The sequence below is a fragment of the Phyllobates terribilis genome, unplaced genomic scaffold (assembly GCF_046119375.1).
Source record: "Phyllobates terribilis strain yellow unplaced genomic scaffold, ASM4611937v1 Scaffold_4__5_contigs__length_816908805, whole genome shotgun sequence".
Classification (NCBI taxonomy): Eukaryota; Metazoa; Chordata; class Amphibia; order Anura; family Dendrobatidae; genus Phyllobates; species Phyllobates terribilis.
Window position 1 is genome coordinate 643,463,655 of NW_027362764.1, and position 12,944 is coordinate 643,476,598.

A 12,944-nucleotide genomic window follows, 5' to 3' on the forward strand; every position below is an offset into this window, starting at 1 on the left:
ACTGGCAGAGTGCTGGAGGGGAGATATGTTTCACTGAGGCTGTTGGCTTCAGTGATGTGAAACCTGGAAGTTTTCTCCAGCATGTTATGTGCCGAGAGGGTTAACCAGCCATTTTTAATGTTCGGTTTTATGTGAACATCTGTAGAGCGGATAGGAGGCTGCTCACCATATCTCCACCCCGGGATGTAGTCTGGTATATAAATAGTCAGCCTGTTGAATCATGTGGTGTTCAGTGTATCTGGAAAGGCAAGCTCCAGAGAGAGGACCTTGTGTTTGTGCTCACCTGGACTGTGTGTTTTTGCTAATCCTGAGCGGTCGGATCGCCGCAGACTTAAAGATTGTGCTGTACATTATCTTTTGCTTTGCCGTTATGCCAGAAAGGTTATGTTTATTTTGCAGAACTTTACATTGGTTTATATTGTAGTACTATACTACATTTCTAATTGGAGGTATTTGCTAATATTATTATTACACCTACTACATATTGGGATAGGATCTTAGAGATGGGAATACCCCTTTAATTTGACTGCAGAGGCATGTATGAAGATTGCAGAAGTTTTATTGTGAAGCTATTGTATTATGTGATTGCAGCAAGTAAAAAGACAATTCTGAACCAGTGGTGTATATGTAAGAGTGGTGGACTGTACTGTCGCGTTCCTGTCCTTGAAGACAACAATCACGTGTAAATGATGTCATGCATTTTATACATATGTTGTGTCATGTGAAGTGTGAACTGTGTATTACAGTTTTAGGTGTATACGTTGGTATGGTAATGTGTAATGTATAAGTAGTGTTTAGTGTAAAGTATAGAGTAAAACTTAGGTTAGGCTTAGAACATAAGTTAGTGACTATAGGGTAAGATAGACTTTGGTAAGCATGATAGGTTTATCTGGTTAATGTATCATGTGGGATAAGTATTGTTAGTATAATAGGCATAGTGTGCATCAGGAATATAGGGAATGTGAAGTATAAGATGAATGATGTAATACATAGTGTTGTGAGGGTGACCTGCCAAGTTATTGTACATGTTGCAGGGACAGTCATAGTTAAAGTTGGAACTAGTCCATAGTGGGATGGACAACCCCAGTAAAAAGGGACTGCTTCCTGATAGGGAAGTACAGTAACCAAGGCCAAGTTCAAGTGTAGTGGGCTGCTGGTGACAACAAGAATCTATAGTTCGGAGCAGTGGGAGGCCTTACTGGGATCCCTTGTGGAGTTTCCTGCAAAATCCGGAGCTCAAGGTTCGATACAGGTACTTTGAAGAGTGCCTTATCCTCTGCCGTACAGGGGATGATGGACGCAGAACCGCATGAAGGGATGGTAACAGATCCTGCTTGCACTGCGAAACAGGACGGGAAATCGCTGGGGCTGACAGAGCCAGTAAACATAGGCAGGGGCGGACAAAGACTGTAGTGGGCCCCTGTGCAAGAAATTTTTGGGCCCCCCCCTGCCCGTCATAGGGCAACAAAGTTATGTAAACATAACCTCCCCATGTGCATCTCTCACCCCCCCCATGTGCAGCTCTCATCCCCCCCATGTGCAGCTCTCATCCCCCCCATGCATCTCTCATCCCCCCATGTGCATCTCATCCCCCCCATGCATCTCTCATCCCCCCCATGTGCATCTCTCATTCCCCCATGTGCAGCTCTCATCCCCCCCATGTGCAGCTCTCATCCCCCCCATGTGCAGCTCTCATCCCCCCGTGCATCTCATCCCCTCCCCCGTGCATCTCACCCCCCGTGCATTTCATCCCCCCCGTGCATCTCTCATCTCCCCCATGTGCATCTCATCCCCACTGTGCATCTCTGATTCCCCCCACTCCTAGTTAATTAATTGTATTTAAAAAAAATAAAACTTGTTATACTTACCCCCATGCGATCCCTGCAGAATCCTGGCGCTCGCCACGTCGCTGCCACCAGGTTCTCCTGACTTCCGGCCATGTGACGGCGCCGTCACATGACCGGAAGTCAGGGGAATCATGAAGGCGCTGCCGCTGCAGCGCTGCACTGCTAGACAAAGTAAAGCAGCGCTGAGATTTCCCGGCGCTTATCGCTCAGCATCGGGCTGTGGGCCCCGGGCCGGCTCCAGGTTTTTGTGGGCCCCGGGCAAAAGAGTCTCAGTGGGCCCCTTTGTAACAAAAAGGAGAGAACAGGGCGCAATGGGTGACTCAGTAATGCAATTTGTAGAGGGGTGTGGGAATGGCTACTATCCTTAAGGAGTTGTGCACCAGTGGGCTCCTTTAACACATACCACAATTCATGATGCACAGATACTGACGAGAAATATATATATAGTACAATGCAAAGATTTCACTTCTTACATTACATGAGTGATATCTATTGTAAATTCCACAATAGCTCAGAAACCAGCGAATCACTCCACACAGTATACTGGCCCCCATAAAATGCTCCATACAGGAGACTGGCCCCCATAAAATGCTCCATACAGAATACTGGCCCCCATAAAATGCTCCATACAGGATACTGGTCCCTATATAACGCTCCATACAGGATACTGGCCCCCATATAACGCTCCATACAGAATACTGACTCCCATATAACGCTCCATACAGGATACTGGCCCCCATATACTGCTCCATACAGAATGCTGGCCCCCATATAACGCTCCATACAGAATACTGGCCCCCATATAACGCTCCATACAGGATACTGGCCCCCATATAATGCTCAATACAGAATACTGGCCCCCATATAATGCTCCATACAGAATACTGGCCCCCATATAACACTCCATACAGGATACTGGCCCTCATATAACGCTCCATACGGAATACTGGCCCCCATATAACGCTCCATACAGGATACTGGCCCCCATATAATGCTCCATGCAGGATACTTGCCCCCACATAACGCTCCATACAGAATACTGGCCCCCATATGACGCTCCATGCAGGCTGTTCCCCACACATAATGCCCCACGCAGGCTGGTCCCCCCACATAATGCCCCACGCAGGCTGTTCCCCCCACATAATGCCCCATGCAGGCTATTCCCCCCCATATAGGATGTCACCCCCCTCCCTCCCTTATAATGCCCCATGCAGGATGTCACACATCCCCCTCCCTTATAATGCCCCATGCAGGATGTCACACACATCCCCCCTCCCTTATAATGCCCCATGCAGGATGTCACACACACCCCCCTCCGTTATAATGCCCCATGCAGGATGTCACCACCCCTCCCTTGTAATGCCCCATGCAGGATGTCACACACCCCCCTCCCTTATAATGCCTCATGCAGGATGTCACCCCCCTCCCTTATAATGCCCCATGCAGGATGTCAAACACCCCCCCTCCCTTATAATGCCCCATGCAGGATGTCACACCCCCCCTCCCTTATAATGCCCCATGCAGGATGTCACACCCCCCTCCCTTATAATGCCCCATGCAGGATGTCACACACCCCCCTCCCTTATAATGCCCCATGCAGGATGTCACACACACCCTCTCCCTTATAATGCCCCATGCAGGATGTCATACCCCCCCTCCCTTATACTGCCCCATGCAGGATGTCACCCCCCTCCCTTATAATGCCCCATGAAGGATGTCACCCCCCCTCCCTTATAATGCTCCATGCAGGATGTCACACACACCCCTCTCCCTTATAATGCCCCATGCAGGATGTCACCTCCCCTCCCTTATAATGCCCCATGCAGGATGTCACACACACCCCCCTCCCTTATAATGCCCCATGCAGGATGTCACACGCACCCCCCTCCCTTATAATGCCCCATGCAGGATGTCACACCCCCCTCCCTTATAATGCCCCATGCAGGATGTCACCCCCCCTTATAATGCCCCATGCAGGATGTCACCCCCCCTCCCTTATAATGCCCCATTTAGGATGTCACACACACCCCTTATGTAATGCACAGGCCCGGACTGACTGGCGTGTGCGTGTTTAGTGGTTCCACTGTGCCATGAACCGGAGAGTGCCTGGAGGGGCGTAACTAAGTATCTGCCTGCACGACGGCATACGACGCCAGTGCACCAGGGAGGAACCGAGCAGAGGGACCAGGGTCTACTCCAGGTCAGACTCCGGACACGGCTGTTGACCCACACCGGGGAATACAGGAACAGGCAGACTAGAGCACAGGCTGGGTAGGGTCCAGTACAGACTGGGAGACAAATTTGGAGCCGCAGATGCGGTAAACAAACAGAGTAAAGCGAAACCGCAGGTGCAGTAGTCAAGGCCGAGCAGAGCAGAACCGCAGACGCGGTAGACAAGGCAGAGCAGAGCAGAACCGCAGACGCGGTAGACAAGGCTGAGCAGAGCAAAACCGCAGACGCGGTAGACAAGGCTGAGCAGAGCAAAACCGCATACGCGGTAGGCAAAGCTGAGCAAAGCGAAACCGCAGACACGGTGGACAGGGCTGAGCAAAGCGAAACCGCAGACGCGGTGGACAGGGCTGAGCAAAGCGAAACCGCAGACGCGGCGGACAGGGCTGAGCAAAGCGAAACCGCAGACGCGGTGGACAGGGCTGAGCAAAGCGAAACCGCAGACGTGGTGGACAGGGCTGAGCAAAGCGAAACCGCAGACACGGTGGACAGGGCTGAGCAAAGCGAAACCGCAGACGCGGTGGACAGGGCTGAGCAAAGCGAAACCGCAGACGCGGTGGACAGGGCTGAGCAAAGCGAAACCGCAGACGCGGTGGACACGGCTGAGCAAAGCGAAACCGCAGACGCGGTGGACAGGGCTGAGCAAAGCGAAAACGCAGACGCCGTGGACAGGGCTGAGCAAAGCGAAACCGCAGACGCGGTGGACAGGGCTAAGCAAAGCGAAATCGCAGACGCGGTGGACAGGGTTGAGCAAAGCGAAACCGCAGACGCGGTGGACAGGGCTGAGCAAAGCGAAACCGCAGACGCGGTGGACAGGGCTGAGCAAAGCGAAACCACAGACGCGGTGGACAGGGCTGAGCAAAGCGAAACCGCAAAGCGAAACCGCAGACGCGGTGGACAGGGCTGAGCAAAGCGAAACCACAGACGCGGTGGACAGGGCTGAGCAAAGCGAAACCGCAGACGCGGTGGACAGGGCTGAGCAAAGCGAAACCGCAGACGCGGTGGACAAGGCTGAGCAAAGCGAAACCACAGATGCGGTGGACAGGGCTGAGCAAAGCGAAACCGCAGACGCGGTGGACAGGGCTGAGCAAAGCGAAACCGCAGACGCGGTGGACAGGGCTGAGCAAAGCGAAACCACAGACGCGGTGGACAGGGCTGAGCAGGCAAGAACCGCCGAAGCGGCAAGCAAGGCAGAGCGGAGGGGACAGGGCTCTGTTCACACGGAACAGACTGGAAGGGAAAGGCAGAACCAGGTACACACAGGATACTTGCAATGAAGTAGCGAGTGGACTCTAAACTCACAAACGGGAGTACAGAGACAACGAGTAGGAGATAGGTACGGGATCAGATTCTGCAAGAAAAGGGAAGGTACGGACATGGAGAAAAACAGGTAACAGGCTAGGAGAGTATACAGACAAGAACAGGCAAGATACAGGAACAGGTCTAGGTATGCGGCCCCTAGATGGCGGAAAGAACAGGCTAGGAGCGTGTTCACACTGGCCTGGAAATACAGCCTCCAGGATAGGCAGAAGATAACAGGCTAGAGAGCGCGTACAGACTGCAGGTTAGAGTACACAGGTAGGACACAGTACAGACACGGGAACAGATACTGCAAGACAGGTAACATACACAGGACCTGGCATGTCAGAGACAAGAAGCCAACTGACAGGGCAAGATGCTCAGGCATGGGTTAATTGGAGCAGCTGGTTTAAATACCAGGTGACAGACAGCAATAGGCTGAGGACACACAAGGGGTGTGCCTGCAGCAGGTACAAAAAGCAGGAAGTGATCGGGCGCCGCTCTTAAGCAGCAGAAACAGAAGCAAACAGACAGCATGGAGGGAAACCAGAGAGACATTCTGGATTGGAGATCAAGTGCGCGCTCTTGCACAGTGGGAGATGGACCACTATGCAAGGACGCCGCCAGGTATGTTACAGTACCCCCTTCCTTACGCCCCCTCTTCTTCAGGCCTGCCAGAATCTTCCGCAGGGAATTCGAGGGCCAATCCTTCTCTTCAAGGAGATCACTTCCACTGTCCACAGGAAAAACTGGTCTCATCTGGTTAGCTAGGATGCTACCTCCTATCCAGCCATCCTCAGCAACAGACGAAATGGGTGGAGTACCAGGAACAGCATACAAGGAAGTCTCTCTCCACATATTTTCAGGTGGCACCCCAGAGGGTACAGAAGACAGCTGGAAGTCCTCTGCCGGGTTGGAGGGGGGCAGAGACTCGGGGGTAACCTCCGCTTCGGAGTACACTTGTTCAGACTCACTGGCTGAAGCAGGCGAGGTATCAGGTACCGAGTATAGGAAAGTCTCTGTCCATTCGCTACCAGGTAGCACCCCGAAGGGTTCAGGAGACAACTGGAGATCCTCCGCCTGATCGGAGGGGTGTAGAGACTCGGGGGTAACCTCTGCTTCGAAGAACACTAGGTCGGACTCACTGGACGAAGCGGGCGAGGTATCAGGTGCAGAGTATAGGGAAGTCTCTCTCCAATTGTCATCAAGTGGTATCCCGGGGGATTCAGGAGGCAACAGGGGGTGCTCCGGTGTGGATTCTGGGTGGGCAGCAGTCTCTTCGGGCAGGAGAACTGTTGCGCTACCCATGCACATTACCCGTCGGGGCTGCTCCGGGATACTGGGAAGTAAAGCTTCGGCAGGGACTTCAGGGTTAGGGTCCTTGAAGACCATACAAAAGGCCACCAGGAAGGCCTGCAGGTCAAGGACGACAGGATCCCATGCTTCCCATAGGGGGGTGACCCATTTCAAGGCATCACCCGCTAGGTAGTCAATCATAAAGGCCACTTTAGCCCAATCGGAAGGAAAATAGAGAGGGTAGGCCTTAAAGTGTAGCATGCATTGCTCCACAAATGCACGACTTTGTTTTGGATCCCCAAAGTACCGTGGCGGATCCGCAGGAAAGAGTGCAGAAAGCTCCATCTGGACGGGTGTGAAATTTGCCTGGGACTCAGCTAGTAGGAAAAAAAAATAAAGAAAAAATAAATAAATAAATAAATAAATTTCTTCTAGATGCACGTATTCGCTGGAAAACGTCTCAGAGAGCGAAGGCCGTGGGGCTCAACGGGAACCATGGCCTGAGCATGCTGTAATGCACACGCCCGGACTGACTGGCGTGTGCGTGTTTAGTGGTTCCACTGTGCCATGAACCGGAGAGTGCCTGGAGGGGCGTAAGTAAGTATCTGCCCGATCCGACCAAGGTCGCACGACGGCATACGACGCCAGTGCACCAGGGAGGAACCGAGCAGAGGGACCAGGGTCTACTCCAGGTCAGACTCCGGACACGGCTGTTGACCCACACCGGGGAATACAGGAACAGGCAGACTAGAGCGCAGGCTGGGTAGGGTCCAGTACAGACTGGTAGACAAATTCGGAGCCGCAGATGCGGTAAACAAACAGAGTAAAGCGAAACCACAGGTGCAGTAGTCAAGGCCGAGCAGAGCAGAACCGCAGACGCGGTAGACAAGGCAGAGCAGAGCAGAACCGCAGACGCGGTAGACAAGGCTGAGCAGAGCAAAACCGCAGACGCGGTAGACAAGGCTGAGCAGAGAAAAACCGCATACGCGGTAGGCAAAGCTGAGCAAAGCGAAACCGCAGACGCGGTGGACAGGGCTGAGCAAAGCGACACCGCAGACGCGGTGGACAGTGCTGAGCAAAGCGAAACCGCAGACGCGGTGGACAGGGCTGAGCAAAGCGAAACCGCAGAAGCGGCGGACAGGGCTGAGCAAAGCAAAACCGCAGACGCGGTGGACAGGGCTGAGCAAAGCGAAACCGCAGACGCGGTGGACAGGGCTGAGCAAAGCGAAACCGCAGACGCGGTGGACAGGGCTGAGCAAAGCGAAACCGCAGACGCGGTGGACAGGGCTGAGCAAAGCGAAACCGCAGACGCGGTGGACAGGGCTGAGCAAAGCGAAACCGCAGACGCAGTGGACAGGGCTGAGCAGGCAAGAACCGCCGAAGCGGCAAGCAAGGCAGAGCGGAGGGGACAGGGCTCTGTTCACACGGAACAGACTGGAAGGGAAAGGCAGAACCAGGTACACACAGGATACTTGCAATGAAGTAGCGAGTGGACTCTAAACTCACAAACGGGAGTACAGAGACAACGAGTAGGAGATAGGTACGGGATCAGATTCTGCAAGAAAAGGGAAGGTACGGACATGGAGAAAAACAGGTAACAGGCTAGGAGAGTATACAGACAAGAAAAGGCAAGATACAGGAACAGGTCTAGGTATGCGGCCCCTAGAAGGCGGAAAGAACAGGCTAGGAGCATGTTCACACTGGCCTGGAAATACAGCCTCCAGGATAGGCAGAAGACAACAGGCTAGAGAGCGTGTACAGACTGCAGGTTAGAGTACACAGGTAGGACACAGTACAGACACGGGAACAGATACTGCAAGACAGGTAACATACACAGGACCTGGCATGTCAGAGACAAGAAGCCAACTGACAGGGCAAGATGCTCAGGCATGGGTTAATTGGAGCAGCTGGTTTAAATACCAGGTGACAGACAGCAATAAGCTGAGGACGCACAAGGGGTGTGCCTGCAGCAGGTACAAAAAGCAGGAAGTGATCGGGCGCCGCCCTTAAGCTGCAGAAACAGAAGCAAACAGACAGCATGGAGGGAAGCCAGAGAGACATTCTGGATTGGAGATCAAGTGCGCGCTCTTGCACAGTGGGAGATGGACCACTATGCAAGGACGCCACCAGGTATGTTACACCTTATAATGCCCCATGCAGGATGTCACACCCCCCTCCCTTATAATGCCCCATGCAGGATGTCACCCCCCCTCCCTTATAATGCCCCATGCAGGATGTCACACCCCCCCTCCCTTATAATGCCCCATGCAGGATGTCACACACACCCCTCCCTTATAATGCCCCATGCAGGCAGGATGTCACCCCCCCCTTATAATGCCCCATGCAGGATGTCACCCCCCCTCCCTTATAATACCCCAAGCAGGATGTCACACCCCCCTCCCTTATAATGCCCCATGCAGGATGTCACCCCCCCTCCCTTATAATGCCCCATGCAGGATGTCACCCCCCCTCCCTTATAATGCCCCATGCAGGATGTCACCCCCCCCTCCCTTATAATGCCCCATGCAGGATGTCACACCCCCTCCCTTATAATGCCCCATGCGGGATGTCACACACCCCCTCCCTTATAATGCCCCATGCAGGATGTCACCCCCCCCTCCCTTATAATGCCCCATGCAGGATGTCACCCCCCTCCCTTATAATGCCCCATGCAGGATGTCACACCCCCACTTATAATGCCCCATGCAGGATGTCACACCCCCCCTCCCTTATAATGCCCCATGCAGGATGTCACACACACCCCCTCCCTTATAATGCCCCATGCAGGATGTCACCCCCCCTCCCTTATAATGCCCCATGCAGGATGTCACACACCCAATTTCCCTTATAATGCCCCATGCAGGATGTCACCCCCCCTTATAATGCCCCATGCAGGATGTCACCCCCCCTATAATGCCCCATGCAGGATGTCACACCCCCCCTCCCTTATAATGCCCCATGCAGGATGTCACACACCCCCCTCCCTTATAATGCCCCATGCAGGATGTCACCCCCCCTTATAATGCCCAATGCAGGATGTCACACACCCCCACCTCACCCCCCTCTCTTATACTACCACAGGACTCCATACAATAAAAAAAAAATCAAATACTCACTTCTCACCTGCTGCCGCTGCTCCGGACTCCTCACGCGCCCCAGCGTCTTCCCGCTCTGCGCTGTGACTGCTCAGGAGAGAGCGCGGTGTAAAGACGTCACTGCACCCTCTGACCTGAGACGTCACAGTGCAGCAGCCGCAGAGGATGCAGGAGCTGCTGCGGAGGCACGGGGAGGGGTAAGTATTGTGCCGGGTGCCGGGGCCCTGAGCAAGCGGGGGGCAGCGGGCGCTGACACCGCTCTCCTCTGCTCACAGGTCCCATAGCGCACGGGGTGCCCGACGGTGAGGGCCCCTCCGCCTGCTCAGGGCCCCGGCATTTGCTCGGGTGCGCCGGGTGCTGACGCCGGCCCTGTGGGGGCCCCATGAGGTGACGCACAAGAGGGGGGCCCCAACGGGGCTCCGAGGGGGCCCCGACCAGCCGGGCCCCATACTGGAGTCAGGACAGTCATACCCTGATGGCGGCCCTGCTGGAGGCTGGAGGGGCCCCCTCTCCCTCTGGGCCCCCGTTCAATGAACGGGCTGCACGGGCGGTAGGTCCTCCCCTGAACATAGGGATATGTCAGGAGGAATGAATCGTAAGGCTCAGCATTCACAAGACTTCCAGCTCTGCAGCAGATAAAACAGTAATTTTGTCAAAATGACACCATACAAACCAGTAAGTGATACGTCACTAGAAATAGAGTCTGTGCCTCTACATTGTGTTGCTCTCAGATTACACAGCAAGAACTTGGTGGCTGTTTCCCTTTAAGTGTACATTTTTTAAAAATGTGGGGAGCAGAATAATATAACACTTATCTGTGTTCTTTGCTAATTCCATAACTTTTTTTCGCCAAAATGTAAAGCGGTCTAACCTTGTCCAGCACGTGTCACGCCAGGTGTGGGAAAGAGTTAGTGCAACACAGAGGGAAGAGGGAAAGAGAGCCCAGACACTAGGGAAAGGGGGAAGTGGAGACCTCCTAGTCTGGTCTAGTGTCACCCTGTCTCAACTACCGTCCTTATATTGCCTCTCCAGCAATAGCCGCACGCGTGCCTCGCCCTGACTTTCCCTGGCGTATGGCTAAGGCGAGGGAAGGAAGGAGATGAGCACTAGTCGATCTCCACTAAACTCTATAGACAACAAGGGTAGACAACAAACAGGAGGAGAATACTTAGCTTTAGACGAATCCAGACAAATGCGAACTCGGCCTCAAGCTCCAGAGAGGATGAAGTACTGTTCTTGCTAAGCCTTCACAAGTAGAAATTAATATAGCTGGCACCTCCCTCTCAGACACACCAGGTATATATACACCCAGACCAGGGAGTTAATTACCAGAGGGAGGTAGCCGCTAGGTCCTAGAGACAGCCTCTCATCTAAGAAGATGTCTGTAATGCCAAACGTAGAGATCTCCTGTAACCAACTGCAGGGCGACTGTCTGTTACCTCTGACACACCCGTGACAGCACGGCACATGGAAGTAAATTCATGCAAGAATAAAAACACAAGACCAGCAGTTTATATGCAGACGCTGTAGTTTAATTGGCTCCTCCATAAAGAGCATCCCACACTTTAGAGCATAGCCTTCATACAATGGCCAACCCCTTTAAGTGCTTTTGCATTTTTAAAATACATGCAAAAAGCATTATACATTCCAAGCAACATTTTGAGTAGTTTTTTTTCTGCAATTTTTAATGTTTTACAAAAGAATATAGGCAGTAAAATGCTCCGGAAAAAGTCCAAAAAGTGACATGCTTCTGGCCAAATATTGGATAGACTACTCTTCCTTTCCTGTCACAAACTAAATCACCATTAGCTTCGGGAAATATGGCGTACCTGTTAAACGTCATTTCTTCAATGAATTACATCAGAAAGCAGGCGTAATAGGTTTGATAATTCATCCACAGATTCGTCTACAGTTCAGCACTCCGTGTGAGGTCCGCTTTATGATGTTTCAATCTTGCAGCAGGACAGAAGCCATGTTGTTTAAGCTTCTACAGCTTCATCATCTTCAGTCCTTCTACAAATTATATGAAGAAAAATGTAATGAGAATTTCAATATAAGACCGGTAGTCATCACTCACCAGCTCTAGCTTACTCCCAAGCAATCCCATTAAACTCGACTTCATTTTAAGGAGAGTAATTAAGATGAAGTTAAGGGGGGTGACTCTTCGCGGTCCAGCGAGCTTGAATAGTCAGGTATTTATTGAAGACAACTTTACAGCTTGTTCACATAGAAAAAAAAAATTAATAAGGGTCATTTTAGTTTCCTAAAGATAACATTTTCAATAAATGGTGACACATTGTTTCTTTAAGCGAACGGTGCATGGAAATTTTAATTCATTTATGCAAGAAAAGAAGCCAAAAAGAAAAGAAGAAAATACATAAAAAGAATAATATGCCGCCTTTATTTCAGTAATAAAACGCATTATTTACAGTGGTTGCACTGTATGCACAGATCAAAGAAGTAATGTTCAGTATGTTAGTGGGAATTTCAGAGGCTTACAGAATAGCTGTGTGGTTGGCAGTGAAGGTAAAGAAGATCAGTGTGATGGAAAGTATAATCATGCAACATTAAAAAACCATCATGGCTTACAGCATTTAGTGAAGGTCACATGAGCGTGACCTTCACCCTTTCATTACATGAGATGGATAATTTAAACCATATTCCGCTCTTAATGGGCACGATTTTCCTACTTAGAGCTACATTCAAGCGCAATTTTATTTTCCTCTACAAACCAAATCTGGCATCACATGCTTCTGAAAGAGTTTTTCTTATAGGGAGTTTTATTTCTGCACATTCAACTTTAGTCATTCAAATACAATATTAAAAAACAATAAATAAAAAAAAATTAAACATCAACACATTTTGACAAACACGGCTAATAAATGATTTTATTTTTAGATTACTTATATACAGCCACCGTATTCAATAGCGCTGTACAGAGGTTGTCACCAAGCTCTCACAATTTAATTTCCCTATCTCAGGGCAGGTGCAGGTGTCCGTATATTCTATCATCTGGGAGAATCGGGCCGATTAGGCAAATGACACATTAATTGAACTCTGATCCAAGTTTGATCTGGGTGTGATCACAGTGTGCTCCTATTCTCTCAGATGAGGAGAAGATGGAGAAAAAAATGTCTTCCGTCTTCTCTATTCTGTGAGGCTGCGGAAATCAGACTGC